Source organism: Polypterus senegalus, chromosome 13, assembly GCF_016835505.1.
Source record: "Polypterus senegalus isolate Bchr_013 chromosome 13, ASM1683550v1, whole genome shotgun sequence".
Lineage (NCBI taxonomy): Eukaryota > Metazoa > Chordata > Cladistia > Polypteriformes > Polypteridae > Polypterus > Polypterus senegalus.
The window spans coordinates 133,577,900-133,594,214 of record NC_053166.1 but is presented as its reverse complement, the minus strand read 5'-3'; the positions used below and the strand labels follow the sequence as shown (position 1 = coordinate 133,594,214).

The 16,315-nt window shown below is 40.2% G+C and overlaps 1 protein-coding gene across 1 annotated transcript in view; it reads left to right on the top strand.

Annotated features, from left to right (window-relative positions):
* The window catches only part of card11 (caspase recruitment domain family, member 11), a 216,037-nt gene that overhangs the window by 80,184 nt on the left and 119,538 nt on the right, over positions 1-16,315 (top strand). The window lies entirely within an intron of this gene.

The window sequence follows — 16,315 nt, the reverse complement described above, 5'->3', positions numbered from 1 at the left end:
AGTAGCTCAAAGTGCTTTACATATTAAAGAATAGAAAAATGAAAGACACAATTATAAAACAAAATAAATCAACATTAATTAACATCAAATAAGAGTAAGGTTCAATGGCCAGGGGGACAGAAAAAAAAACTCCAGACGGCTGGAGAAAAAATAAAATCTGCAGGGATTCCAGACCATGAGACCGCCCAGTCCCCTCTGGGTATTCTACCTAACATAAATGAAACAGTCCTCTTTGGATTTAGGGTTCTCACGGAAGGGCTTGATGATGATGATGGTCACGTAGACTTCTTCCTTTTAATCCGTCCATCATTGTTGGAGCATCATGAAGCTTTGAGTTGGTGGTGGAGGCCACCACCACAAAGAAACCAGAAAAAGAAATAGAAGAGAGAGTAGGGGTCAGTACGGATTTTAGAGCCACCATGAATAGTTATTATGAGGAAATTGAACATATAGAGTATCAGGATTAAGTTAAAGTGAAGTTAAATTGAAGTTATAAAAAGGCCATGTTAAAGTAATGTGTTTTCAGCAGTGTTTTAAAGTGCTCTACTGTATCAGCCTGGCGAATTCCTATTGGCAGGCTATTCCAGATTTTAGGTACATAACAGCAGAAGGCCGCCTCACCACTTCTTTTAAGTTTTGTTCTTGGAATTCTAAGGAGACACTCATTTGAGGATCTGAGGTTACGATTTGGAATATAAGGTGTCAGACATTCTGATATATAAGATGGGGCGAGATTATTTAAGGCTTTATAAACCATAAGCAGAATTTTAAAGTCAATTCTGAATGACACAGGTAACCAGTGTAGTGACATTAAAACTGGAGAAATGTGTTCGGATTTTCTTTTCCTAGTTAGGATTCTAGCATCTGCATTCTGCACTCGTTGCAAATGATTTATGTCTTTCTTGGGTAGTCCTGAGAGGAGTGCGTTACAGTAATCTAGACGACTGAAAACAAATACATGAACTAATTTCTCAGCATCTTTCAGTGATATAAGAGGTCTAACTTTACTTATGTTTCTTAAGTGAAAAAATGCTGTCCTAGTGGTCTGATTAATATGTGATTTAAAATTCAGATTACTGTCAACAGTTACCCCTAAGCTTTTTATCTCCGTCTTGACTTTTAATCCTAATGTATCCAGTTTATTTCTAATATCCTCATTGTATCCATTATTGCTGATCACTAAAATTTCAGTTTTCTCTTTATTTAACTTGAGAAAATTACTATTCATCCATTCTGAGATACAAGTCAGACATTCTGTTAGTGAATCAATACAATCAGGGTCATCAGGTGCTATTGATAAGTACAGCTGTGTGTCATCAGCATAGCTGTGGTAGCTCACGTTGTGCCCTGAGATAATCTGACCTAACGGAACCTAAATCACCAGTTAACCAAACACATTTCTTTTCCGTGTTAGATAAAAGAAAATTAAACGGTGAAAATGTACACGGACATTAGAACAACAGTGATATCAATGCACATTGTGTGGACTGCGGTTGGAAAATTGAACTGTGACATTTTGGGACAGGAATCGAGCCCCAATCACTGGAGGTACACGACAGCAGTAATAGCCACTATGCCCCCTCTCATATATGCAAAGTATAACTGCATTAAAAAAAAGTGTATTTTTCCCAAACATCTACATCCTATTTAATAGGTTAGTTTCATGTTTTGTCTATACTCCTGCTTCCTCATTTATGAGATATCTGTCATTTAGGAAAAGTGCATTTTCCCTACTGACAAGTAATTTATAAATCTTTGATATCATGAAAGGTGTTCAGAACTGTAAGTTATTTGTCAAGGGAAATGACTTTAAATAGAAAAATTATTTGGGGCTGCAAAAATGTACATTTTTTCTCTTTAATCCAGCATCATCCTTTTTAATGCATGTACAGTAAGTAACATTAATAGATTGCTTCATGTTAAGAACAACTACCAGTTCATTCAAAAGGCAAACAATGTAATTAAATTGAGATCAAAGAAGAGAAATGCAAATGATACAATTAGAAGCATGGCAATTGTATTTTTTCAGGCTCATATCTGCAGTATACTGTCCTTCTGGAAAAGTGTAGAATATAACCTACTACTGAAAAAAATATCTCCTCATATCAATAAAGCTTCAGATTTAAAAAATACATTACGGGGATTCTGTCTTTGGTGAAGTCCTTTGGCTTTATTGTACCATAATTCTTCAAAGAGCAAGAAAAGATAATTTAGACAAATGCTGATGGGATAGGCTCCAGCTCCGCAAGACCCTCAAATTAGATTAAGCTGGTTTATTACATGGATAGATGGGTGGATGCTGAGTAAGAGATGATCTGCTTCAGCGGCATGGATAACAAAAAAGATAGAAAGATAAAGGTTAGAGATGTTTGAAATGGAGAGAGCATGGAGAGGAACAAGTGAATAAAGTCACAAGATGAATGAACACTTCTTGAAAATTGTGGGTAAGAAACATGAGTACAAATTGCTGAATACTGCTGTTGTGGAGAAAAACTCTCTCTTTCTCTTTTTCTTCTAAGAAGGCAGTCTTGGAGTCCAGATGAGAATTCAGAAAAAACATAAAGAGACTTGGCCATTGAGAAAGTGCTTAAACTAGGAAGTACATCGGCTTCTATTATATTTCTTATTATCTGTGCAAAATACTCTCCTCCTTCTAGTCACCTGGGCTTACGTCCATCATCCGACCGAAACTTGCCAACATTACTCCTTACCCTGTGCAGGTGACTGAGTCTTGGATTTCGATCGATTCCCTCCAGCAAGTCAGAATCAGGAGGATCCACACATGAGATACTGGGCCACACAAATGAATAGCATCTTGCTGCACAAGCATCCATCAAGGCTCAAGGTTTAGGCAGCTTCATCTCTAAGACAATAGCACTACGTTGTTTTCTTACAGCTCACGCTATCCTTGGCTTGTCATCACCTCACGCTAGCGTCTGAGCAGGCAGGCAGAGGCCTGGCCGCTGTAAGTGAAAGCGTTTAGCCTTGAGATGATGAGCACAAGGAAGCTTTCTAGCTGTTTAGAGAAAAATAACAAAATACAGACATACGTTTTTAATTTTATTAATTCTGATATAGCCTAAAGCTAACTAATTAAAACACATTTTACTTTAACTTGATTAAAAAGCTTTAATACACAAAAAAGCATTAATACATATATTTAGATTTGCCATGTGTATATTTTCTAAACTAATGGGCTATTTATCTCTCTCTCAAGGCTAAAATTTCCCTCAGCCGCATTTCTTAAGACAATGGCCTGTTTAGCTCTCTCAATGTGCACCCTGTCCTTGACTGAAGTTTTAAACTTAGCAGCAACAAGAGAGACAGTCTGCTAGCAAGCAAAAAGTCAGCAGCCTTTATGCTAACAAATAAATGAGTCCCTTTAAGCTAATTAGAAATAAAAAATATAAGCATACGTTTTTAATAATTCAAAGACTAATGTTGAAAGCTCGTTGATCCCTGAATATAAATTTTCTATACTACTCTAAACACAAGAGAGTGTCTTAGACAAGAAAGTATGGAGTAAGAGTTAAGTAGAAGGAAGTAGATCAAAAGAATAGTGGAGTACAAGATGAGTATCTTGCCTGAAGAAGGCCCCTGAGTTCCCTTCGAAAGCTTGCATATTCTAATCTTTTTAAAGGCCAATAAAATTGTCATTTTGTTTGACTTCTCGCTAGAAAAAGAAGTTAAATACTAAGCAGTCACAACATTATTAGCACTAAACAGCAAAACCGAGAAAGCAGGTGGACTTCCACTGAACACTGGGCATGATGATTATGCTTTTCAGAGGTACAGTATAAAAAACAGGAGACCGAGCATATGAATAGTAGAAGAGTAAGGTAAGTTCATCAGTGGAGTCGATCACTTATTCCAATAGTTACACTAGTATATGTGTGAAATGGGCAGATAATATTTTCTTTTCCTCCAATTTTGGTGTTATGTTGAGAAGGTAGCAAAGACCTGGGCTGTTTTCAAAAATGCAGAAAGCTTTGGATAAAGCAGTTTAATGTAGACAATGTGTAGTGCAACATGCAGGCCAAAGGAACTTTGATTATGAATACAAGGAAACAACCTCTGAAAATGGGTTTACCTGGACACAGCATTCTCATTGTTAATACTAAAAGTAGAACTAATTTAAAAGGAAAATACAATATCAAATTATACTGTAAAAACTGCTGAATATAAAAATCAATGAACATTATTAAGAAATGCTACAGTACACTCATGAGACTGTATATGGGGTACTTTTTGCACCGCGCAGCTAAAACTGTGGTGTCCTAGAAACCGCACAGACAAAAGCCACCAAGATTAACAGACATGCAGCTGGAACTTTGACAACTTTCAAAAAGTATCTGGATAATATTTTGGGACAACATAGCTACAGTACTAACTATTCGAACAAATGACGTATGGACTGAATGGCATCCTTTTGTTTACCAGACTTCTTATGTTTTATGATGTTTCCAAAAGAATATTTCTAGCTACAGATCTGCTTATAGTAAACAATATCGTGATAGCCCTAAGATACTAACCCAACTCCAAACTTTGTAATTTCACTCAGGGCCATCTTAATGTTTTGGGCACAATGGGTGCTGGCCAGTGCCCCCAGGAGCATAGGGGCCCACGATGTTTCTGATGCCTATTTATGTTTCTGTTTTGCTATCAAAACAGGGACCTCAGTGCACTACTTCACCCGAGGGCCTATGATGATGTTAAGACGGCCCTGATTTCAGTCGCTACTGAGAGGAACTGTGACGGTGGTCTCCTGTAACTTTCGGCTGTCCAATAATGCAGCACCCTTGTGGTTCCAGATATCTTGAATTTCTGATGTTTTTTACTGTTTAACAAGTACTGTGTAGTGCTATAACTGCATCTAGCAAGTAATCAATTACTCAATTGACAGATGAAGAATTCACTTCATAATATGAACACATTTGCTACAACATATGCAAAACACAGATAATCAATTCAGATTTGAACCCATATTATTCTTTACAGGGTCACTGAGTCTATTCCAGAAGCTTCAGGCTCAAGGCAGTAATGAAACAAGGAATCAGTGTCAGTCCATCACAATGAGTAGTCACAAATAATAGATCAGAGTGCTTAACAAAAATAGTACACTGGTTAACAAGCATCTATATATATAATTCACTAAGGCAAGACACCCATGGAAAGCACGCCGGAAGGGTCGTGGATTCACTAAGCCGCTGACAAGTAAGACACCTATGGCGCACGCAGGGAGGAGCCACGGCCACCAACTCCAAGACCACTGGATACAACGACAACTTGCAGAGCCACGCCCACCAACTCGGACGCGACACAGAAAGAACGGCGTCATTTATATTCATCTGTCGAGAGGCCTCATGTCCCTCCGAGCCACCTTGACTGTTCATAGAAGCATGTTTCTCGCGGAGGTGAGTCGCCATATACAGCGTGTAAAACGCTTTGTGAGGGTATCCCATGGGATAATTAAAACAATCCTTTACAACTGAGGTTAAAACAAAATGAAGTAAGCAGTCTTTAACAACCAAGTTTTCGGTTACGACGCACGACTGCGTGCACCATAGCAAACTGTTTTAAACGCTACATACAGCAATTCGCATCTGCGACAAACATGCGTCTTCTTCACTCATGGACAATTATATGTTGCTCTCTCCAGAGTTCCATCTTTTCATTCACTTACTGTTGTATTCTCACACCAACTCGTTTTAGACAACCGTGTCTTTCCAGAAGTGTTTAGCATTCAATAAATAATTATACATGAGATTGAGCGTGTGTCTACCTGGCGCAGAGAGGCGTGGGTAGGCCGTTGAACCCCATTCGGGCTGCAAACCGTGGAATTCCCACTAAGTGCTACTCATACGCTCCCACTGGTTACGTCCCAACCCTTTGTACACACCCCCCTCCCACCTCGCTACTACCGTGGTCGGGTGTCTTGGTGGATTATATTTAGAAAAGCAGCCAAAGCCGCACAGAGCAATGAAACGTCTACGTGACTCAAGTGACAAGTTGGAGGTGGGCACATGAGCAGTCAGTGCATACTCAACGAGAAATCAGCAGACTAGCATGACGGAGGTAGCTGAATGGACGTCCTTCTCCTCTCCTCCCGTTCCACACTTCGCGCCTGAGCGCTGTGCACCCCCATCCCTCCGTCTGGCAGGAGAAGGCGCGATGGCGGTCCGCCAGTTTTCAGTCACGGACGATTGTGTATTGGTTCGTTCCGTGCATTGTTACAATGTTGCTTTTCTTGCTGATTTTTTACATTTTTCAAATGTTAATTTTCTCCCTGTGCTTAAAAATCATTAAAAAACCAGCCTGATTATGCGGCATATGGTACGCCGCGGGTTGGATAGTATACTTTTATTTTTTGTTTCTAAGTAGCTTAAAACCCCTTATTTATTTGTTAGAATTAAGGCTGCTGTTTTTTTGCTTTCTATATGGTTGCGAGACATGGACACTATCCAGTGACCTGAGATGTAGACTGGACTCCTTTGGTACTGTATCTCTTTGGAGAATTCTTGGGTACCGCTGGTTTGGCTTTGTGTCGAATGAGTGGTTGCTCATGGAGTCCCGAATGAGGCGCATTACCTGAATTGTAAGGGAGCATGAGATACGGCACTACGGCCATGATTGGCATGATTCCCCAAGGGTGATCTGGCTCTCAGGATCCTCATTTTTGAGCGTATAGACCAGGCCAAGGGGACGCATGTAACACCTGGCTGCAGCAGATAGAGTGGGTGGGACTGGACCGCGTGTTTACCTTGGCGTTTGCCAACCAGGATCCTGAGCTGTTTCATTGTGTGGTGGGTGAGGCAACATGCTGTACCAGTGGATGCTCCCCAACCTGAACCTGAACCTAGTAACAAGCCACATAGAACAAAATACAAGATGGACCACCAGAAGCTTAGTACTGCCATAGGCCCAAGAGTTAAATGACAAAGTAGCAACATAACACAAGCAAAGTGAGCTGACTGCAGATAGTGTCGTGTGAAGCTGTAGCTGTCTAGAAGGGCAGGAGCCCTGTGAGGTACTGGATCTTAAAGAGACACCAGAACAGCAGTAGAGAAGAAATCCCAGTCCTCCTATGCTGATCTGCTTGTGCACAGCTCAAACATCCCCCTTTAGATCCCTGGCATATTCACAATGTGTGTTAGTTAATCTGCATAAATTACCTGAGCATTGTGGAAACCTTGTTCTATTAGTGAACTCACTCCTCTCAATGCCCAGATTTGCTCCTGTATTTGCGTGCCGACCTTCTGGCCATGAAAGTGCTTCTCAATGGTGTAGCAGCTTCAGGATTTCTTAGTCTTCATAAGAACCGTCTAAGACTGGGCTCATGATAAACCACAACTGCAATGCCAACCTTCTAAGGTCCTTTCTCTCTGTCTTTTCTTTACCCCATATGAGCAAACACATTTCCATTTATACATGAAAACATAGTTGCAAATAAAATGTTCACCGTATATGGAAATAAAGTACAGGACTTGTGTCAAAATGAAATTGACGAAAATTCTTTATTCTGCTTGCTGACAGCACATTCATCCATGCGTTTCATTGGTTTTCCTGCACATCTGGCCATGCAGATCGGATACAGGCCTCTTTTTTCAGAACGTGCCAGATCTGCAATGTTTAAAATGTATTTCTTCTGCTTTTAAGAATGTACATTGTCAGTGACATTTTCAAAGCACCTCTATTTGCTGAAGCAGGACCACTGTAAAATTAGAAAGGTAGGCATGATGGTATTTTCTCCCACTGGTGGACATACCTGCTTCTTTATCTAATATAACATAACATAGCATTGCAGTGGGTAAGAGACCATGCTAGCAGGACTGGGTGCAAGACAGGAAACCACCTAAGACAGATGAATTTGTGAAGCAGAGTTATTAATTGTTGCACCACCATACCACTCATTTAACCTGTTTAATATTTTTCTTCCGCTCAGATTGAGTGCTGAAGACATACAATATTGATAACTGTGAGGCATTAAGCTGTGCTAATGGGCTCAAATACAGCATATGATGCAATTTATAGCAGACAAAGCCTAGTCCAAAAAAGGCAGATGTTGTTAGCAACCATATGGTTTTAGAGGGAAGGAAAAGCCCTTAGTGGTGCCCTGTAAAGAAAATGCCAGGAAGAGACAGAACCATAAAATACAGTGGATAGACTACCTGAAAGCCAATAGAGAAGCTCAGAGACTCGTAAGCAGTTCTTCTTTTAGGCCAAAACCGTTTTTGTCTCCCTCTTCTTTGTTAACGACAAGCCTTGGACACACAATGTATATTTGAATCTGATTATTTCTGTGTATTGCTTTGCTTTGAGTACTTTTTGAGAGATTTTGCTGGTCTCTTCAGACTCCTTAGTGTGTGATGTCCTTTTACCCATGCATCCATCCCACAAACCTCCTTTCTCCATTAGAGATTTTTGTCGGGAACTGGGTTCTATCCCATCAACCTTGGGTACAAATGTAACCATCCATGGAAAGAATGGCAGTTAAGCGTAAAGCACACACTCTCACTCATTCTAAGCTAATTTAGAGTCAGTAGTCAACCAAGCATGAACAATATGGGATAGGAAATATATAATAATTCCAAGAGGTCGATGCATAATTATGCTATGGCAACATTTTTCAAAGGAGACATTGTTGTGCACTTTTAGGTTTGCACATATCCAGTATATATTTAAATTTAAATTCCCAGTCTGGTTGCTATGTACTGTATGTGGAGTTTGGACATTCTGCTGGAGTCTTTTTGTTTTTCTCTGGATGCATACATTCCCAAAGACGTGCTAGTTAGGTTAACTAGTGATACAAATTGGCCTGTGTGAGTGTGATTGTGTGTTAGTGGGATATGTAATGGGATGCTACCTGTCATGGGATGCCAGAATAGGCTCTGACCCCCTAATGACACAGCATTTGATTATGTGACTTTGAGAAAGTCATACATTTTCAACAAAAATATGTGCAATTGTACCTCAAATCTCGATTGTTTTTAAGGCTCTTATTATTAGAAAAGGTGTAAGAAAGAAAAAAGGCTAAAAAAAGATGCAATGATGCTCTTCCTAATTCTTAGTATAAGAAAAGGCTTTTTTAAGCACCTAATGGCTGTTCGAAATAAAAAAAGATTTTCTGAAAGCATGCACTTAACTTTTTCTGAACAGTGCTAAAGGCATTTTTGTTGAAGCACAAAATATTGTTGAAGTTTTAGGGCTGGATGGTTGTTCAATATTTCACACTGTTACATTTTAATTCTAGAACTGCAACCAGTATGAAGACCAGTAATTGTGAACCTACAATAAGATGGTATTCTTTGTGATTGTAACATAATTAAAGTTAAATCTAATACTAAAACAATGTGAGAAAGCAGAAGCAGCTAAAAAGAGCCTGGGCTCATTAACACCCAACCTCTCACCTTAATCAGCAGATAGCATAATGTAAATTGAGAGCTACAAAAACAGCTTGAACTAAAATTAAAACCTTAATTTAATTTAAAATAAAAGAAAGTTCTAGCAAAATAAGGAAACACCACACAAGGAGAATAACCACAAAGCTAATCTATGTAATTAAACAATGACCTGAAAATTATCAGATCAGAATTTGGGGAACAACAAGGATCTGGGAAACAAAAAAGGATGAGCTGGAGCATTTAAATTCAACCAAAAAGCCTAAAAATAACTCAAAATAAAGCCCCTGAAAGTTAAAAAGAAATAATTAGGAGGTTTAGCACAAAAAAAAAAATCCAAACAGAACTAAAGGAGACCATATAAAGAGCTTTACCCAAACCATAGGGGGAGTTAGACTAGCAAATCTATAAGAACTTGAGGATTTCCCTAAGTGACAAAACACCAACACAAGAGACCTCACAAGGAGCATAACTGTTGTGACAGATAGGGGGCGCTATCGCTCCCTTGAACCCTTGTCCAAGACGCCAGACACGAGGTAATAGTCCAATAATCGACTTTATTATTCAAAAACAGTGCACAAAGCACCCTCCTCTCCACAATACTCATTAAATTAACACAATACACAATCAATACTCAATCATCCACCACTCCCAGATGTGTTGCCACCCTTCCACCCATCTCAGCTCGCCGTTTGGGAGTTCCCTTAGTCCTTTTATAGTCCCTGACCCGGAAGTGTTCCTTCACCCGCAGTCCATGTGACTCCTCAGATCAAAACTCTTCTTTTCTTTGTCAGCCCGGAAGCACTTTATTTCTTCCATATACCACACTGTCTACAGGCCAACGAGAACGGAATGCCACACCCACTGATCCCCTTTACAGTTAGCAGACCCCACCTCTTAGATACAGTAATTGCCTCATGATTACCAAGGACAAAATACTTTTGGGAAAGGCTCACAACTGAAAGTCAAGGCATCATTAAACAGCTCCGTCAGTTCTATAATAACTCAATAAGTGAATTAAACCTTTACCAACGTTAAACATATACCAATCTGACTAATTAGCATGGGTGGTTTGGTAGGACAAAATCAAAAGATGGCACACAAGTAAAGTCATTGGCAGAGTCTAAGCCAAACCATGATAGAGGCATATTATTAAACCAGTTATTTTACTATTTAATAAGAAGGACATTCCAATCCTCTTTTTCTCTGTAAGAGCGTAATTCTTAGAATTGGTCTGTAGAGTGTATGCTTTTAACTTCTCTTCAGCATATCACTCCTGGTTCATATACTGTAGCTGAGATTTGAGTCTTTGTGAATCAGATAGCTAATACACAGCTAGCAAAAGACAAAAGATAAACAGTTAAATATTTACAGCCTTATAATTAAAGATGTTAATATTCAATGTCAGTTTCATTTATAGTTATAAATAGTAGAATATTGTTATGAAAAAAATGTGTGGATTTCTGAGTTCTACTAAAAAAATGCTTATTGGCACAGCAGGTAGGTTGTCACAGCTCTAGGACCCTGGTTTCAATTGCATTTATGACACCTTCTGTGCTAACATAGCATGTTCTCTCTGTGTTCAAATGTGTTTCATCCTGCTGTTCAAAGAAATATGGCTTAATTGATTAGCAATATAACATTACTAGCCGAAGCCCGCCATAGCATACGGCGGTGTAAGAATAGGAACGGAAAACAGTGAGAAGGAAATTCAGTATAAAAAAGGATTAGGAAACCACCGTCGCAGTATAACAAAAATAGCAAGGAGCGAAACCAATGCCAATGGTCGAGAGAGCACCTTCCTGTAGCAGGCTATGGAAAACATAGACATATATAGATAGACGCCGCATTCACTGTGTTGCCTAGTCGACACGATAAGTCAGCGCGTCCGCCCTATGGCGAGTGGTAAAAGTACCATTTAAACTAATACAGATAGATGTGAAAACCGGGTTTTCTGATGAAAAAACAATAACGTTTTAAACAGCATCGTTTACATACAACAGATTTTGGCGAATCATTTACATGCAATTATTTATATCTATTTATACACTAAATGCGTGCGTATCCCATGGTCTTAGAGTTGGTGGGCGGGGCTCTGTGAGTTGGCGGGCGTGGCTCTCTGTCTTGCGTGCGCTCTCTGTCTTGCTTGCCCTTAGTTAGAGTTGGCGGGCAGGGCTCTGTGAGTTGGCGATCATGACTCTCTGTCTTGCATGCGGTGTAAAGTCAGCGTGGCTCAGAGGTGCATGTGGACTTTTGCACAGATGAAAGTGACTGAGGCTGGGTTTGGTGAGTTGTTGCGTGCCTTGAGAGCAACGCTGGACTTGGGAGGACGGTTACAGTTGGCATGCGTGGCTCTGTCGTGCGTATCCCACGACGCGGTAGGAGGGTTAGAGTTGGCAGGCGGGGCTCTGTCTTGCTTGAGCTCAGTGTCTTGCATGCCCTTAGTGAATTATATATATACAGTAGATGTTGTTATATAGGGTGAGTGTGCCCTGCAACTGAGTGGTATTCCATGAGGGTGGTTATTTTATTGCCAGTATTATTTTTATTAAGGAGAAGGATTTTCTTAGGGCTACTTGCAAAAATCAACATATTCTAGAAAACACATGGACGTCCGGCCCTCCCAAGATCAAGGGTACAGTTCCAATAGTTCACAAGTTCCAGGAAGCTGCATGCAGAGGATTCCAGGGCTGTCAACTCTTCCTATCATGTACAGTAATTGGATTCTGCAATTATCCTCACGCTCAGCAGAATCAAAAATCAACATTTTCTAGAAAACACACAGACCTCTGGTCCTCCCAAGGTGAAAGTTTTAGCCCCAGTGGTTTGTAAGTACCAGCAGATTGCTGCCCTGCATGTACTTGATGGGCAGTGGATGCCAGAACAGTCATGTGTTCTCTTTCCTATCGCGTGACCAGCTTCTGTTATTTAGTTCACACCCAGCAGATGTCACTGCTCTTCTTTTTCTTTCTCAACCCATTTGCCCTTTGCTGTAAGAATAACGTGATCTCCAATAACTTTGCGGAAGTTTCCATTAGCCTCATGTTTTGCTTCACCAGCCCTTATCGCATCATATGCTTTTGATCAACACCAAGATCAAGATTCTAACCCCAGTGATCAAGGGTCCGAGTCCCAGTAGTTCACGAGTACCAACAGGTTGCATACAGCGTATGCTAGACTGTCATTCTTCTTCTTCTTTCTATCATGTAATTAGCTTCTGCAATTGGCTTCATGCTCAGCAGATGTAAAAATCAACCTAGTCTTGAAAACACCCAGACCTGTTTTACCCGGATCAAGGTTATAATGGTTCACGAGTGCCAGCAGGTTGCTGCGCTGTATGTGCTTCATGGGCAGTGGATATAGGAGTTGTTATTCTTCTTCTTCCTATCATGTAATCGATTTCTGCAATTTGCTTCATACCCAGCAGATGTCGCTACTCTTCTTTTTCTATCTGCCATGTCACCTTCCTTATTTGTTTGCCTATATAGTTTACCGTAAGAGTGACGCAAACTCTGATAACTTTGTGGTGGTTGCTACTAGCCACATTTTTTTGTTCCATCAGTGCCTATTCCTATCATACTTTTTGATTAAGACCAAGGTTGTAACCTTAGTCAGTCGTGAGTAAATACGTGACAGACAGACACAACCCTGAGCATTTTATATACAGTATATAGATATAGGTGTTCTCCATTAATAAGGTTCTTGTTCTCTGACTTCATCTTCTGTTAGCCATGTACACCCCTGGCAAAATGTCATATATACTGTATATTTACTCAGTACTATATTTTAAGTCATCTTGGGCAAAGGTGCCTGCTAAATAATAATAATGCTGCTTCATAAGTACCTGTGCCCAGTTGTTGTTCATGTAGATGGTGCATGTTTTCCTTGTGTTTGTGCGGGTTTTCCTCACACATCCTTAAAGTAAAGAAGGTGAAGTTAATTGTTGATTTGATTGTGTAAGTGCATGGACCCTATGATGGACAGGGGTGGTCTAGGGTTGGTTCTTGTCTTAAATCCAGTGCTGTTGGGATAGGATCTCGCCCCAATGACCTTTAACTGAAATAAACAGATTTGAAATTTTATGTCTTCTTCTTCTCCTTTCGTCTGCTCCCGTTATAATGATGATTAAAAATAATAATAATGCTATAGTACTTAATAGGACATAGCAAAGTTAGGAGACAATTCATAAATATACTGTCAGGGATGCCAGGGGCCATGACCCAGCCGGGACGCCAGGAGGGACCGGAAGAGGGTCAGAGCCCTGCCTGGATCACGTGGGGTTTGCCTTCCGGGTTGCTTTGGGGGCCACGGGTCAAGGGCATGGAAGCCTTTCCCTGTAGGGGCCCGTGGTCACCGCCAGGAGGCACCCCAGTGCCTTGGGGACCTGTTACCCCAGCACTTCTGCCACACCAGGAAGTGCTGGGGGGAAGATTTATGACGGCGCCCGGAGAGCAGCCAGGAGGACAGCCGGCACTTCCGCCACGCTGGGGCGTGGCCAGAAGAGGATTGCTGGGAACACCTGGGGCTCATCCGGGTCCTGTATAAAAGGGGCCGTCTCCATTCATTCGAGGCTAGAGTCGGGTGGAAGAAGGATGAGGCAGAAGAGAGTGGAGGTGGCCCGAAGAAAGGCATTGTGGCCAGGACTGTTTGGGGTTTGTTTGTGCACGTGGTTAGGTCTGAGTGACCATTGAACTGGGTCTTTGTGACCAAATTAATATTGTAAATAGTGTAAATAAACGTGTGGTGGTTTGAAACAAGATATCCGCCTGTCTGTGTCCGAGCCAAGTTCACAATACTCTTAAACAGAGTATAGCAGTTCATGTTATTCTGACCGCCTAAATAAAATTTAATAATTCAAATGTTACACTGACAAAAAAAATCACTAGCTATCCGAAGTAGACCTGAGTAGTAGGAAGCCTCAGCAGTCCTAATGTGTCAAGTGAAGAGGCTGGCCTTCATATTTCCTACCTCCCCACTTCCATAGTAGGCTACATCTTCTTAGGACTCTCAACTTGAAAAATCACATGTAGATGGTTAGTTTTGTATGACACTGGATGTTAAACACATTTCAATTCAGTTTATAATTAACATATTGTCTGTAATCTTTTTGATTTTGTTGTTTGTCCGTGGCCCAGCGCCTTGCAGAAGTGCAACAAGTGGCCAGAACTGAAACTACTATGGTGGTTTTCATGTATCCAACAAAACCGCATGATTTGTTGCAAAACTGTCTTGGGCCAAAGATACTAATAGCGTTATCTGGAAAGCTTAGGGCATGTGTGTATTAATTATTTATTTCAATAATGTGAACAACATTTGCTTTGTTCTCACTATCCCTGATTCTGAGCCAGCTGCCAAGTATCTTTTTAATGTTTTTGGTAGATGGAAGTATGTACTGCTGACAACTAATATTAGTAACTAATTTTGGAGTATGGAAAGACTTCATGCAGATAGCGACCAAGCTTGGGATTAAACTCATTCTTCTGAATTTTGAGGCAACAGCACTCACTTTACCACTCCGCTGCTCAAGATATATACTGTACACAGTGGAGTAAAAAGTACCTTAAGAAAATGTACTTTTTTAAAAACCATATTCTGTGGTTCTGTTACCTGATAGCTACTTATGCTTTGACAGTTTTTTATAAACGTTATGCATTAGTGTCCATTTTTATATATGGATTCTGGTATTTGTGAAAATAGCAGCCCTTTAAGAACACATGGAGCCTATTTCTAAGATGAAACCTTGTTTATGTCATGGAAGACATACATTTACAGATTTCACTTATCCCTGCTTATATTTGTATTACACCATACATCCACGTCTTCATTGTCATCTGCTCTTTCTAGTTTTTCTTCATATTTCAACCTGCATCTCCCACGAATCACTCCCATACAGCATGCTACTCTTCAAACAGCTCCTGTAAGCTTTTCCATGATCAGGTGGATGTGTAAAATATTATGTGGTGAGATAAAGAGGTGATAGTTGTTCTGCTGAGGAGAAACAGACTAAGGTGGTTTATTCATGTTTAGCAAATGGGTCCTGCCTCAAAAAACGCTCAATTTAACAGCAAGTGGTGAAAAGGAATTTGAAGTGCAACTGGCCATCTGTTCATAAATCCAGAAAAATAACCGTTAAGTTTTTTGTTTCTGTCACACACTTCTCATTGGCAGGGTCACAGCACGCTACGTGTTTTTAAATGTGAGTAAAAACAGAATGTCATGAGCATCTTTGACTGAATAGCATGAATCGGTTAACTGTGCAGAATTACTTAATTGAAAATAAGTAATGCATATAAACAAAGATTTGGCATGAAACTGACACTTTCATAAATGAATTTCTTCTTAACACGTAATTCTAGTTGTCTATTTATTATAGACCCATATGTTTGTGTTCTATCCCCACTTTTTCCATGGACTGCAAACCAATAGTTAACCCTGGATAGAATACTAATGTACGTAACACACACACACACACACTAAAGCACGCTGAGCCGTTTAAAGTTACCAGTAAGCCTACAGTCGCATATGTGTGTTTGGGATGTGCCCAGAAATTGTACCAGCTTCACACTAATGCTAACCATGTTGGTGGGAATCAAAACCTCTTCTCTGGACCTGTGAGGTGGCAGCCCTAATGTATGTGCAGTGTACTGCTCACTTACTGTGTGTAACATATCTAATCTCTCACAAAGCATCATTTTACACATTTAATTCTTATAAACAGGATCATTCAGCAGACTTTTATCAAAAGGAGATTTTAATTAAAGCACCAGCCAGTCTGGCATGCTTTAAATTCAGTCTGCATCTGTGACAATCAAGCAGCTGTAACACTAGGTCTTGGCCTGACCATCATCTACAGAACCGTTTTAATTATTTAATGGTGAAAAAGCAAAAAACATTCATTAAAAAGAACGCAGTATGTG